General features: G+C 42.6%; 1 protein-coding gene across 2 annotated transcripts in view; it reads left to right on the forward strand.

The window, feature by feature from the left end:
- Positions 1 to 12,917, forward strand: part of LOC118386956 (protein enabled homolog) — a 159,022-nt gene that overhangs the window by 30,447 nt on the left and 115,658 nt on the right. The window lies entirely within an intron of this gene.

Raw genomic sequence — 12,917 nt, forward strand, 5'->3', positions numbered from 1 at the left:
TCCTTATCTTGTGCTCTAACCTAATGTTTGTTTGAGTTTATCTAGATTTTGAAATACAAATTCACGTTTAATTTATTCACCATTACAAATATCTCAAAAGTACTCTTTGATTTTGTTCATTTTTTTCTCATTTGGAACAATATACTCGACAAGTACATCACATTTCCAGAGTGGACTCTCTGCTATTTCTGAAGTTCTGATCCATTTTATGAACACCACCATTACAGTGAATGGTACATGGATTCAAAGGGAACTCTGCTGGTGGTTGGTTGAATGTGCAACCCTAAAATAGGGCCGTGATTGGTTAATGACCTTTAATGTCAATTTCTACATAAAATAGGTTGTATCATGAAAAGTACTTGAGAGCCACTCTGGAAATTTGACGTGTTTGAAGAGTATATTGTTCCAAACAATATGTATAAAAATAAGCTACATCTAAAATGGTATTTTTGAGAGTATTGTTAAAGTTGAATAAATGAATGTGAAATTGATTTCGGAATCTAGACATTCTCCATATTTTAGAGCCCACTATAAGGAGTATAATGACACCAAGATGTTGTCTGTATCATGTACGGTTCACAGATCATAGGGAGTTGCTTCCTATAAGACCTCATCTCCATATTGTTATTTATTGTTTTGCTCCTTTGCACCCCAGTAGCTCTACTTGCACATTCATCTTCTGCACATATACCACTCCAGTGTTCAATTGCTAAATTGTCATTAATTTGCCACTACGGCCTATTTATTGCCTTACCTCCATAATCTTACCTCATTTGCACACACTGTATATAGATTTTTTCCTATTGTGTTATTGACTGTGATACAATGATGGAAAGACCTGTGTGTTATCCTTGTTAATGCAGACAGAGAAGAGCTCCAACTTCTTAATCATAGCCTCAATCCTAGGTGAGAAAAAACATCACCCAGATAGGCCAGTCGTGTGAGAAACTCGTCATCATGCAAACGTTCAGACAAGTGAAAATTATGGCCAGTAAAGAAAACTTTAAGCTCGTCTCACAATTTAAAAAAAATATGCCAATACTTTGCCCCTTGATAACCAGCGCACTTTTGTATGTTGTAAATGTGTTACACGGTGTCACGTTCTGACCTTAGCTGTCAATCGTTGTCCCTGATTGATAACCATACTTAGGTAGCCTGGTTTCACTTTTGAGTTGTGGGTGCTTATTTCCTGTTTAGTGTTTTTGTCTTTCGCCTTACAGGACTGTTCATTTGTTATTTATTGTTTTGTTCAGTGTTCTAGTACGTCATTAAAAGCTATGAACACTTACCACGCTGCGCATTGGTCCTCATCTCTTTCTCCCAACGACGAACGTTACACACGGTCGCTGCCCATATCATTGCATAGTGCAGAAAATACACAAGAGTTCAGGGGCCTTGCTTTAACAAAGTTAACCATTTTCACTGTAGTGTCCAAAATATCTTTGAAGCTGTCAGGCATTCCCTTGACAGCAAGAGCCTCTCGGCGGATGCTGCGTCGGGAGCAACTGCTTTCACGTGCGTTACCACTCCACTATGTCTCCCTGTCATGGCTTTTACGCCATCAGTACAGATACCAACACATCTTGACCACCAAAGTCCATTTGATATCACAAAGCTGTCCAGTAAATATCCTCTCCTGTTGTCCTGGTTTGTAGAAGAGGATGTCTTCCTTAATTGACCCTCCATAAACGTAAAGGACATATACCAGGAGCTGTGCCAGGCCCGCCACGTCTGTTGAGTCATCCAGCTCATCCATGCATAGAATTCACTGGCTTGTATGCGAAACAGTAATTGTTTCAAAACATCTGCCATGTCACTGATGCGTCGTGGAACAGCGTTGTTTGATGAAGGCATTCACATGAAGGCAAGGTACAGTTTTTTTGGCCTTTTCTGTCCTGTCCTAGCCACTCGGTAGCTCACCATATAATGATCTTCTAGCTCCTTGTTAATGGTATCTGTTACTTTTATACATGTCTTACTACTTGAAAGTCGTCTTAATTCTCGCTCAAACTCCTGTGGTTTATTTTTCAAATGGGCATGTTTTGTTTCTGAATGTCTGCGCAAGGGTGAAGGTTTCATAGAGTTGTGAGATAGTACTTTTGCACATATAACACACTGTGGCTGAGGAAAGGCACTACTCCCAAAATAAGTGAACCCCGAATCAATGTAGTTCTCATCATATTTGCGCCTCTTCGATGGTCCCACGTCCCTGCCTGTTGTTCGGTGCTTTCCCGGGTAAGGGGGCAATAGCTCTTTGGCTGCATCAGATTCACAGCTGTCAGTGTCCATGCTAGCTGGGTTAGCAACAACATGTAGAAATACTGATGCTGAACATTGGATGTGCTTGTGGAAGCAGATCAACTTGTGTCGTGGACAGGTGCACGTGGAGTACTGATGGCAGTAGCAGTACTACCAGTAGAGCTGTATGTGTCTCTATGGATGTGCTTGTGGAAGCAGATCAACTTGTGTCGTGGACAGGTGCACGTGGAGTACTGATGGCAGTAGCAGTACTACCAGTAGAGCTGTATGTGTCTCTATGGATGTGCTTGTGGAAGCAGATCAACTTGTGTTGTGGACAGGTGCAGGTGGAGTACTGATGACAGTAGCAGTACTACTAGTAGAGCTGTATGTGTCTCTATGGATGTGCTTGTGGAAGCAGATCAACTTGTGTTGTGGACAGGTGCAGGTGGAGTACTGATGACAGTAGCAGTACTACTAGTAGAGCTGTATGTGTCTCTATGGATGTGCTTGTGGAAGCAGATCAACTTGTGTCGTGGACAGGTGCAGGTGGAGTACTGATGACAGTAGCAGTACTACCAGTAGAGCTGTAGAGCAGTACTACCAGTAGAGATGTGTCTTTATGGATGTGGGCCTTACTTTTCATTAACCATTTATCCATTTTCGAGCAAACTGAATGAGCAGCAGCTATGTTTGGCTACGTACGGACCGTTAGTGGAATTCCCGTGAGAGAGTAACGGTTGTGATTGGATGTTAATTATTTGACTAGGCTACCTGTATTTGACATTGTTATTTAGCTGAACACTTAGCTGATTTGAATGTTATTTTTTGCAATGAAACGAGGCTATTCAGGCGAGGGGGAAATAAACTCAGCCAAACGTATAGCCCCATTGGAAAATATAAATGGACTTTGAAAATGTGAAAAGCAAATTGTGAATCACATTTTTATTTGGCGTACCCCCGACAGACAGCATTGCGCCTACCCCAATTTGAAAATACCTGCCCAATAGAAATGGGTCTAATTTCGTAACATTTTGAGGTCTGAATGTAGAAAAGGAGTGCTGTTGCAGTGCTGCCATTTGGTGGGTGTGAATGTTGATCCTTTTGACCACTCAGCTGTTCTGGAATGGCTTTTACTGAGGAGAGTTAAACCACAAAAAGGAGCACTTGAAAAGCCTTCTGCTCACAAAGAAAAGTGAAGGGAGAAAAAATACTGTTACTCTGTGAAAGCCAGTGCTATTTGTGCTATTTGAACCTCTAATGGATTTCAGTCTTTGTGTGCTAATCTAAATCCAGGCTTTTCTCACTGACTGATTGTTTTAGAGCTGGGGCTCCACTTGGCTTTGATGGCACTCCATAGTTGAGTTCCTAATGTCGTTTTGGATGTATAATATTCCCAGTAGCCTCCCACTGAGCAGTGAGCACTAGCCCGTACAGTACAGTCTAGAGGAAGCTGTCAAAAGCTCTCTTACAGAAAACAATCTAAAAGAGAGCTGATATAAACTTTTAAAAGGCTGTTCTGTAGGTTGTGTTTTTCATGCCTGTTTCCATTGACTCACTCTCTGCCGCCCAGCTGCATCTGAAAAGCATTTGGTTAATCATTTGTCGCTCGTCTAAACACCACACACACACACACAGCTGTGGGTGGGTCTAGTGGCCTATTTGACAGTTGTCGTTTTCTGCCTTCCTCTGGTGTCCATGTGTGTTGTTGTTTACCCCACTACAGTATGTACTTGTTTTTCCTGCCACTGGTTCTGGCTCAGTGACTAATCCCACTAGAGAACATTAGGCTGATTACTCCTTTCTCTCCTGGCCTGTCTTCAGAGCTAGAGGAGAAGAGCTCAGTTGAACCAAGACATCCATCCAATGATACGCTATTAAAGCTCACCACCGCGCTTTACAGACCTTTCTCTTACAATTGTCCATATGGGTTAGCCGCGAGCTGGCCAGTGACGTGAGTCTACCAGACGAGCTAAATGCCTTTTATATTCGCTTCGAGGCAAGCAACACTGAAGCATGCATGATAGCACCAGCTGTTCCGGAAGACTGTGTGATCACACTCCCCGTAGCCCGTGTGAGCAAGACCTTTAAACAGGTCAACATTCACAAGGCCACGGGGCCAGACGGATTACCAGGGTGTGTACTCTGAGGATGTGCGACACGACTGGCATTTTCATTACAGACTCCCTGACCGAGTCTGTAATACCCACGTTTCAAGCCGAACACCATAGTCCCTGTGCCCAAGAATGCCCAAGACTTCCTGGCGGGCCGCCCCCAGGTGGTAAGGGAAGGCAACAACACGCCTGCCACACTGGTCCCCAACACCGGGGCCCCTCAGGGGTGTGTGCTTAGTCCCCTTCTTTACTCCCTGTTCACCCACGAGTGTGTGGCCAAGCACAACCGATAAGGAGGTCAGAGACCTGGCAGTGTGGTGCCAGGACAACAATCTCTCCCTCAATGTGAGTAAGACAAAGGAGATGATCGTGGACTACAGGAAACGGAGGGCAGAACAGGCCCCCATTAACATTGACAGGATGTAGTGGAGTGGAGCGTTTCAAGTTCCTTGGTGTCCACATCACCAACGAACTATCATGGTCCAAGCACACCAAGACAGTTGTGAAGAGGGCATGACAAAACCTATTTCCCCTCAGGAGACTGAATGGGTCCCCAGATCCTCAAAGTTCTACAGCTGCACCATCAAGAGCATCCTGACCGTTTCCATCATCGCCTGGTATGGCACGGCCTCCGAGTGCACGGCCTCCGACCGTAAGGAGCTACAGATGGTAGTGCGTGCGGTCCAATACATCACTGGGACCGAGCATCCTGCCATCCAGGACCTATATACTACGCAGTCTCAGAGGAAGGCCCAGAAAATTGTCAAAGACCCCAGTCGCCCAAGTCATACCGGAGTGCCAAGTTTAGGTTCAAAAGGCTCTTAAACTCTACCCCCCAAGCTATAAGGCTGCTGAACTATTAATCAAATGGCCACCTGGACAATTTACTTTGAAATGTCCTTGTTTCCCATGAAAACATACATGAAATGAGTTGCCAAATGAATAGGAAATATTGTCAAGACATTGACAAGGTTATAAATCATTTTTAATTTAAATAATAATTGGGTCCTTCAAACTTTGCTTTTGTCAAAGAATCCTCCATTTGCAGCAATTACAGCCTTGCAGACTTTTGGCATTCTAGTTGTCAATTTGTTGAGGTAAGCTGAAGAGATTTATTATTATATTATATTTCACCCCATGCTTCCTGAAGCACCTCCCACAAGTTTGATTGGCTCGATGGGCACTTCTTACCATACGGTCAAGCTGCTCCCACAACAGCACAATAGGTTTGAGATCCGGTGGCTGTGCTGGCCTCTCCATTATAGACAGAATACCAGCTGACTGCTTCTTCCCTAGATAGTTATTACATAGTTTGGAACTGTGTTTTGGGTCATTGTCCTGTTGTAGGAGGAAATTGGCTCCAATTAAGCGCCGTTCAAAGGGCATGGCATGGCGTTGCAAAATGGAGTGATAGCCTTCCTTCTTCAAGATCCCTTTTACCCTGTACAAATCTCCCACTTTACCACTACCAAAGCACCCCCAGACCATCACGCTTGACAGATGCCGTCAAGCACTCCTCCAGCATCTTTTCATTTTTTCTGTGTCTCACGAATATTCTTCTTGATGATCCTCAAACCTCAATTTAGATTTATCTGCCCATAACACTTTTTTCCAATCTTCCTCTGTCTGGTGTCTGTGTTCTTTTGCCCATCTTAATCTTATCTTTTTATTGGCCAGTCTGAGATATGGCTTTTTCTTTGCAACTCTGCCTAGAAGGTCAGCTTCCCGGGGTCACCGCCTCACTATTGACGTTGGTACTATTGAAAGAAGCTGCCAGTTGAGGACTTGTGAGGCATCTGTTTCTCAAACTATACACTCCAATGTACTTGTCCTCTTGCTCAGTTGTGCACCGGGGCCTCCCACTCTTATTATTCTGGTTAGAGACTGTTTGTGCTGCTCCGTGAAGGGAGTAGTACACAGCATTGTACGAGATCTTCAGTTTCTTGGCAATTTCTCACATGGAATAGCCTTCCTTTCTCAGAACAAGAATAGGCCGATGAGTTTCAGAAGAAAGGTCTTTGTTTCTGGTCATTTTGAGCCTGTAATGCTCCAGATACTCAACTAGTCTAAAGAAGGCCAATTTTATTGCTTCTTTAATCAGAACAATGGTTTTCAGCTGTGCTAACATCATTTCAAAAGGGGTTTCTATTGATCATTTAGCCTTTTAAAATGCTAAACTTGGATTAGCTTACACAACTGGAACACAGGAGTGATGGTTGCTGATAATGGGCCTCTGTACAACTATGTAGATATTCCTTTAAAAAATATTTGTTTCCAGCTACAAAAGTCATTTACAACATTAACAATGTCTACACTGTATTTCTGATTAATTTGATGATATTTTAATGGACAAAATGTGCTTTTCTTTCAAAAACGAGTTCTACGTGACCCTAAACTTTTGAACATTAGTGTACATGTGTAGAAACTACCCGTGACTAACCTGTTCCCCCGCACTTTGACTTGGTACCGCTACCGCCTGAATATAGCCTCTTTATTGTTATGTCATTTTGTTACTTTTATTTTTTTACTTTTATTTTTAGTAAATATTTTCTTAACCAACAATGCAGTTCAAGAAATAGAGTAAAGTATTTGGCGCACGGTATTTGGCGCATGTGACACATTTGATTTGATTAGTTCTCTGAGAGTGTGTCTGTGTACATTAGAGGTGTGTATTTTGTGGTCGTCTGTTATGTAACAGGTCATAAGAAGCAACTGAGAAAGATGAAGAGGATTATAGTTAAACCTGGTCTAGACGCAAAGCTTGCAGCCAACTCTTGACACATGGCAGTGTAATTCCTTGTGCAGTCGTCTACATGACAATGAATGTCTCAGGTTAAATGATTCTTCAATTCCTCCACTTAAACACCGTAGGCTAATTATGTCCCAATACAAAGCGCTGCATGGCATGTTCTGTAACAAATTCATTGATACCATATCTCCATCAGGGCCCAACAGCCCAGTCTGCTGCGCCTTCTGTGGTGCGGTCAGTAAGAGGACACAGATCGGTCGGCATCTCAATGACCTTTATGGTGTGTGTATGTCGGCGCACGGCAGCGAGCTGTGAGCACCCAGGGTCACCCATGGGAACGCTCAATACTGTCCTGATGGATGTCTCTCTGTGTGTATCTGTATCATACATGAGCCAGGGATGGGCCTGCCTGCTTGGATGCTGGCATTTAGCAGCAGCAGATGTCACTAGTGAAAAATGGAAGGGCTTAAGGGGGTGTTTGGTGCTGCGTACCCGCCTGCTTATGTGGCAAGCCAGACAGGAGCCTGGGCAGGATATAGCCACTACTGAGGCATGCAACCACGGGCAGGCGCCTTTCACTGGATGTTGATTTATCGCAGTGTTTATCTGATGGACTGAATGAAGTCATCTTGACCAGGGAGGTGTTTTTCTCCTCAGTAAATCACCTCCGACAGACGTGATGGACTCCCAGAGCAGTGTCATCTTGCCTGTCATTTCTGCATGATTGCAGAATGAGGATGTGTCTGTCTCCATGTTTGTCATGTATTATCTCTTTCTCTCTCGTGCTTCACTCTCCCTCCTTTTTCAACTCCCTCCTCACTCTCTCTCTCTCTCTCTCTCCTGTTCTCTCTCTACTATTTGTTCATGCCAACCCCATCCCTCTTTATCCCCCTGTGCTCTCCTCTCCTTTGGTCTTTGAAACCCCCAGGAAGACTTGGTGGCCGTGTGGCTATTTGAGGCCAGAGCATTGGGCATTCCATGCTGGGCAGGGTTTCTGAACAGGTGGCACTTATCTCTGCCCATCTGTCCCTGGTATGAGCAGCTGTCCCTTGGCTACTTTTCCCTTTCCACCTCCCTGCCATCTTTTCTCCAGACTGGGGGTCATGTTGCTTGGTTCCCATAGGTAAGATTTCCAACCTCTTTGTTTAGTAGTAGGTCAGGGAAGCCCACGGGAGCTAAGCACAGTCAGTGGAACACACCTGATGTCTCGGCAACAGTAACGCCTTTGTTCTTGCCAGGTTTTTGTGTGAAATGTGTTTTGTTTCAGGGGTGGGGGGACTGTAGGAGCTGGTAAGACTCACCTTGAGACCAGATCTTGATCATCCAGTTTCACATTTCTCATTAAAGTGACAATATGGAACTTTTTGGGAAACCTGACCAAATTCCCATAGAAAGATTTATAACTCACATATCATTCTACCTGAGAGCTAGTCTAAGAAGCAGTAGATCTGTTCTATATGCACTCTTTCTATGCTTCCCGTTAAGTTGAGTTTTTGCGTCTTTTACTTTCGGTTTTGTATACCAGCTTCGAACAGCTGAAACAACAATCATTTTGGTTATAGAAAATATATTTCACAGCGGTTTAAATGGTACAAAGATTATCTACACTATACTAGACTATTTTGTCACGAAGTGAAACTCGGTGTCACGTTCTGACCTTACTTCTTTTGTTATGTCTTTGTTTAAGTATGGTCAGGGCGTGAGTTGGGTGGGTTGTCTATGTTTGTTTTTCTATGAGTTGGTATTTCTGTGTTTGGCCTGGTATGGTTCTCAATCAGAGGCAGCTGTCAATCGTTGTCCCTGATTGAGAACCATACTTAGGCAGCCTGTTTTCACCCTTGATTTGTGGGTGACTATTTTTCAGTTTCAGTGTTTGCACCATTCGGGACTGTTTCGGTTTTCATTTTGATTCTCTTGTTATTTGGATTTTGTATTCATTTTCCATTAAATTACATTATGGATACATACCGCGCTGCATTTTGGTCCTCCGATCCTTCCTACTACTCCTCCTCAGAGGAGGAAGAAGAGACCCGTGACACTAGGCTAATAACTATTAGAGTTTTAGTAACCAGGAAATGACTGAGACATTTATGCATAGTGCAACTTTAATACTTACTGTCTCTGTTAATGAACTACAACTGGTCCATGAAAGATATCTGGAAATACCCAATGGTGACAATGTCTGTCAAAACTCTTAAAGGTTTTTGGCTGGAAGTTGTTTAATTAGGGTTAGTTGAGGGCAAGACTGTTGCTGGTCTGCAGTGTTTTCAGCCTCTGATGTTAGGAGTCTTAGGGAAGAAGGGAAATGACTGGACTAATTGGAATCAGCACTGGGTTCTGCTGCTCACAATCTCATACTGCAGCATGGCCAAGCTGTTACCCTGCAACAAAGACTTTTCCCTAATTCCTTAACACCCAGAAGTACTGAAGGTGTAGCCCCAATTGTGGATCTCTCACAAAGTTCAAACATGTTGTACTTTTTTATTTGTACTATAAAATATTTGGTTATGGTTTCATCATGGCTACGCAAAGATGTGTTCCAAGGCCTCTTCACTAAGGGTTGAAACTGTTTTTAAATTTATTAGTCTATCAAATTGAGAACACACTTTGCACACCTATTGACTCTAGCAACATTTGGGTGGCATTGTTGGATATGTCTCCAACCGGGAAAACAAGATGAAACAGTAAACAAGACACGACGAAGACCAGCAACAAGAAGGCGGATGCTAACCATCCACACAGAAATGGCTACACTACGCTCTGATTTCATTAATCCTAGTAAAAATGCCCTCTCTTAGATCAGTTAGGATCACCACTTAATTTTAAGAATGTGAAATGTCAGAATAATTGTAGGTTGAATGATTTATTTCAGCTTTTATTTCTTTCATCACATTCCCAGTGAGTCAGAAGTTTACATACACTCAATTAGTATTTGGTAGCACTGCCTTTACACTGTTTGACTTTGGTCAAACATTTCGGGTAGCCTTCCACAAGCATTCCACAATAAGTTGGGGGAATTCTTGCCCATTCCTCCTGACAGAGCTGGTGTAACTGAGTCAGGTTTGTAGGCCTCCTTGCTCGCACACACTTTTTCAGTTCTGCCCACAAATGTTTTATTGGATTAAGGTCAGGGCTTTGTGATGGCCACTCCAATACCTTGACTTTGTTGTCCTTAAGCCACAACTTTGGAAGTATGCTTGGGGTCATTGTCCATTTGGAAGACTCATTTGCGACCAAGCTTTCACTTCCTGACTGATGTCTTGAGATGTTGCTTCAATATATCCACATCATTTTCCTGCCTCATGATAACATAAATTATCTGAAGTGCACCAGTCCCTCCTGCAGCAAAGCACCCACACAACATGATGCTGCCACCCCCGTGCTTCACTGTTGGGATGGTGTTCTGTGGCTTGCAAGCCTCCCCCTTTTTTCTCCAAACATAATGATGGTCATTATGGCCAAATAGGTATATTTTTGTTTCATCAGACCCGAGGACATTTTTCCAAAAAGTACGATCTTTGTCCCCACGTGCAGTTGCAAACCATAGTCTGGCTTTTTTATTTCGGTTTTGGAGCAGTGGCTTCTTCCTTGCTGAGCGGCCTTTCAGGTTATGTCGATATAGGACTCGTTTTACTGTGGATGTAGATACTTTTGTCCCTGTTTCCTCCAGCATCTTCACAAGGTCCTCTGCTGTTGTTCTGGGATTGATTTGCACTTTTCGCACAAAAGTACGTTCTTCTCTAGGAGACAGAACGCGTCTCCTTCCTGAGCGGTATGACGGCTGCCTGGTCCCATGTGTCATGACGTTGTCCTGGGGGTAGGTTTATGACAGTCATAAATACCTCTTCCCCCCTTTTTCCTCTCTCTACCCTACTGATGTTACATTTGCAAACACCTTGGTTAACATAGAGATTCTGGGAACATCAGAAGGTTGGGGGAAAAAAGCTATATTCTGGTAATCCGACCAATTGAACGTATGAGGTGGTACTTAATGAATATGATGTCAGTTCGGTTGTCATCTGAGACATTCTCATCAATGATAAGATGACATAAACTCTACAGTGGAAAGTCTACACATCAGAGTCATTGGATTCACATGTAATTGTTGTTCAATTTAAATGTTTGAAAATCAAATTATTCGTGATGGGATGAAATGTGATTTTAGCTTCTAAAATGTGAGAATTGTTTTTTTATAAGGTTAGGGCTCTGCTCAATCAGTGGCCCGCTCCTGTGAAGGGACATGGGCTATACAACTTTTCAAACACGCCCTCCTCTCCCTTCCTATATAAAGCCTTGACGACAATATAACCTCCTGTTGTGAGGATGAGGGTCCGATGTCAGAATGGTTCAGATAATAACTACAGAACGAAGCAAACCTCAGCGTGAGCTTTGGTTGCGAATGGTATGGACTTTGAACTCTTATTCACTACAGAAGTGATACCTCCTAGCCGTTGAGTTAGCAACAGCAGCTGCAAACGTAGGTTAGGAAGGAACAGACAGAGTATCCTCTTTATCACACAACGACGTTACTACAACGTATCCAATTGAACACCAGAGACATTCTTCAAAGGACAAAGGACTCAGTTTGGCAACACGGCCTTCCATCTACCACCAACCAACCGAAGTGCAGCTCAGAGTAAATATTTATTGCATTTTCCTTTTCCAAATGGGCGGTCATTTAGAATGCAATACATACTGTATTTACAATAGAACAGCTTCACCCTTTGTTCCGCAGTCTTCCCGCTCTTTCACTCAAACCCAGACAATTTTCTTTTGCGTAACGAACTGTCATATCTGTTCCACCAGCTAGGGATGTTTTACTTTATGATGTAATTTGTAATCAAGTTATGATTTAATTATGTGTATGTGTAATTCTGTGTGATTAGTTAGGTATTTAGTAAATAAATAATTAAACCCAATTTTGTATTGCGGATTCAACTTGTTAGCCAGGATTTGTGCAGATAACCAAGAATTTACAACTTTCAGATGAGACTGAATTAAGGTGACGATAATATTGACTGCTATTGATGTAAAATATTACTAGTACTTTAAGAGTTTATTCGGAAGATAACAGCTCTATAAATATTATTTTGTGGTGCCCCGACTGTCTAGTTAATTACATTTACATGATTAGCTCAATCAGGTAATATTAATTACGGATAAATTATTTTATCGAATAGCATGTCATATCACTTAATCCGGCATAGCCAAAGACACGACACATGGTATTTACACTTGCGTACTACTGTTTGTACAGATGAACATGGTACCTTCAGGCATTTGGAAATTGCTCCCAAGGATGAACCAGACTTGTGGAGGTCTACAAATTTGTTTCTGAGGTCTTGGCTGATTTCTTTTGATTTTCCCATGATGTCAAGCAAACAGGCACTGATTTTGAAGGTAGGCCTTGAAATACATCCACAGGTACCTCTCCAATTGACTCAGATGATGTCAATTAGCCTACCAGAAGCTTCTAAAGCCATTTTCTGGAATTTTCCAAGCTGTTTAAAGGCACAATCAACTTAGTGTATGTAAACTTCTGACCCACTGGAATTGTGATACAGTGAGTTATAAGTGAAGTAATTTGTCTGTAAACAATTGTTGAAAAATGACTTGTCATGCACAAAGTAGATGTCCTAACCGAATTGCCAAAACTATAGTTTGTTAAACAAGAAATTTGTGGAGTGGTTGAAAAATGAGTTTTAATGACTCCAACCTAAGTGTATGTAAATTTCCGACTTCAATTGTACATGTAGGTAGCGTTAATTCAAATGACTGCACAGATGACCTAGATTTGGCGTTCCGGTACCACTTGC

This window comes from Oncorhynchus keta, chromosome 8 (genome assembly GCF_023373465.1).
Source record: "Oncorhynchus keta strain PuntledgeMale-10-30-2019 chromosome 8, Oket_V2, whole genome shotgun sequence".
NCBI classification, from domain to species: Eukaryota; Metazoa; Chordata; class Actinopteri; order Salmoniformes; family Salmonidae; genus Oncorhynchus; species Oncorhynchus keta.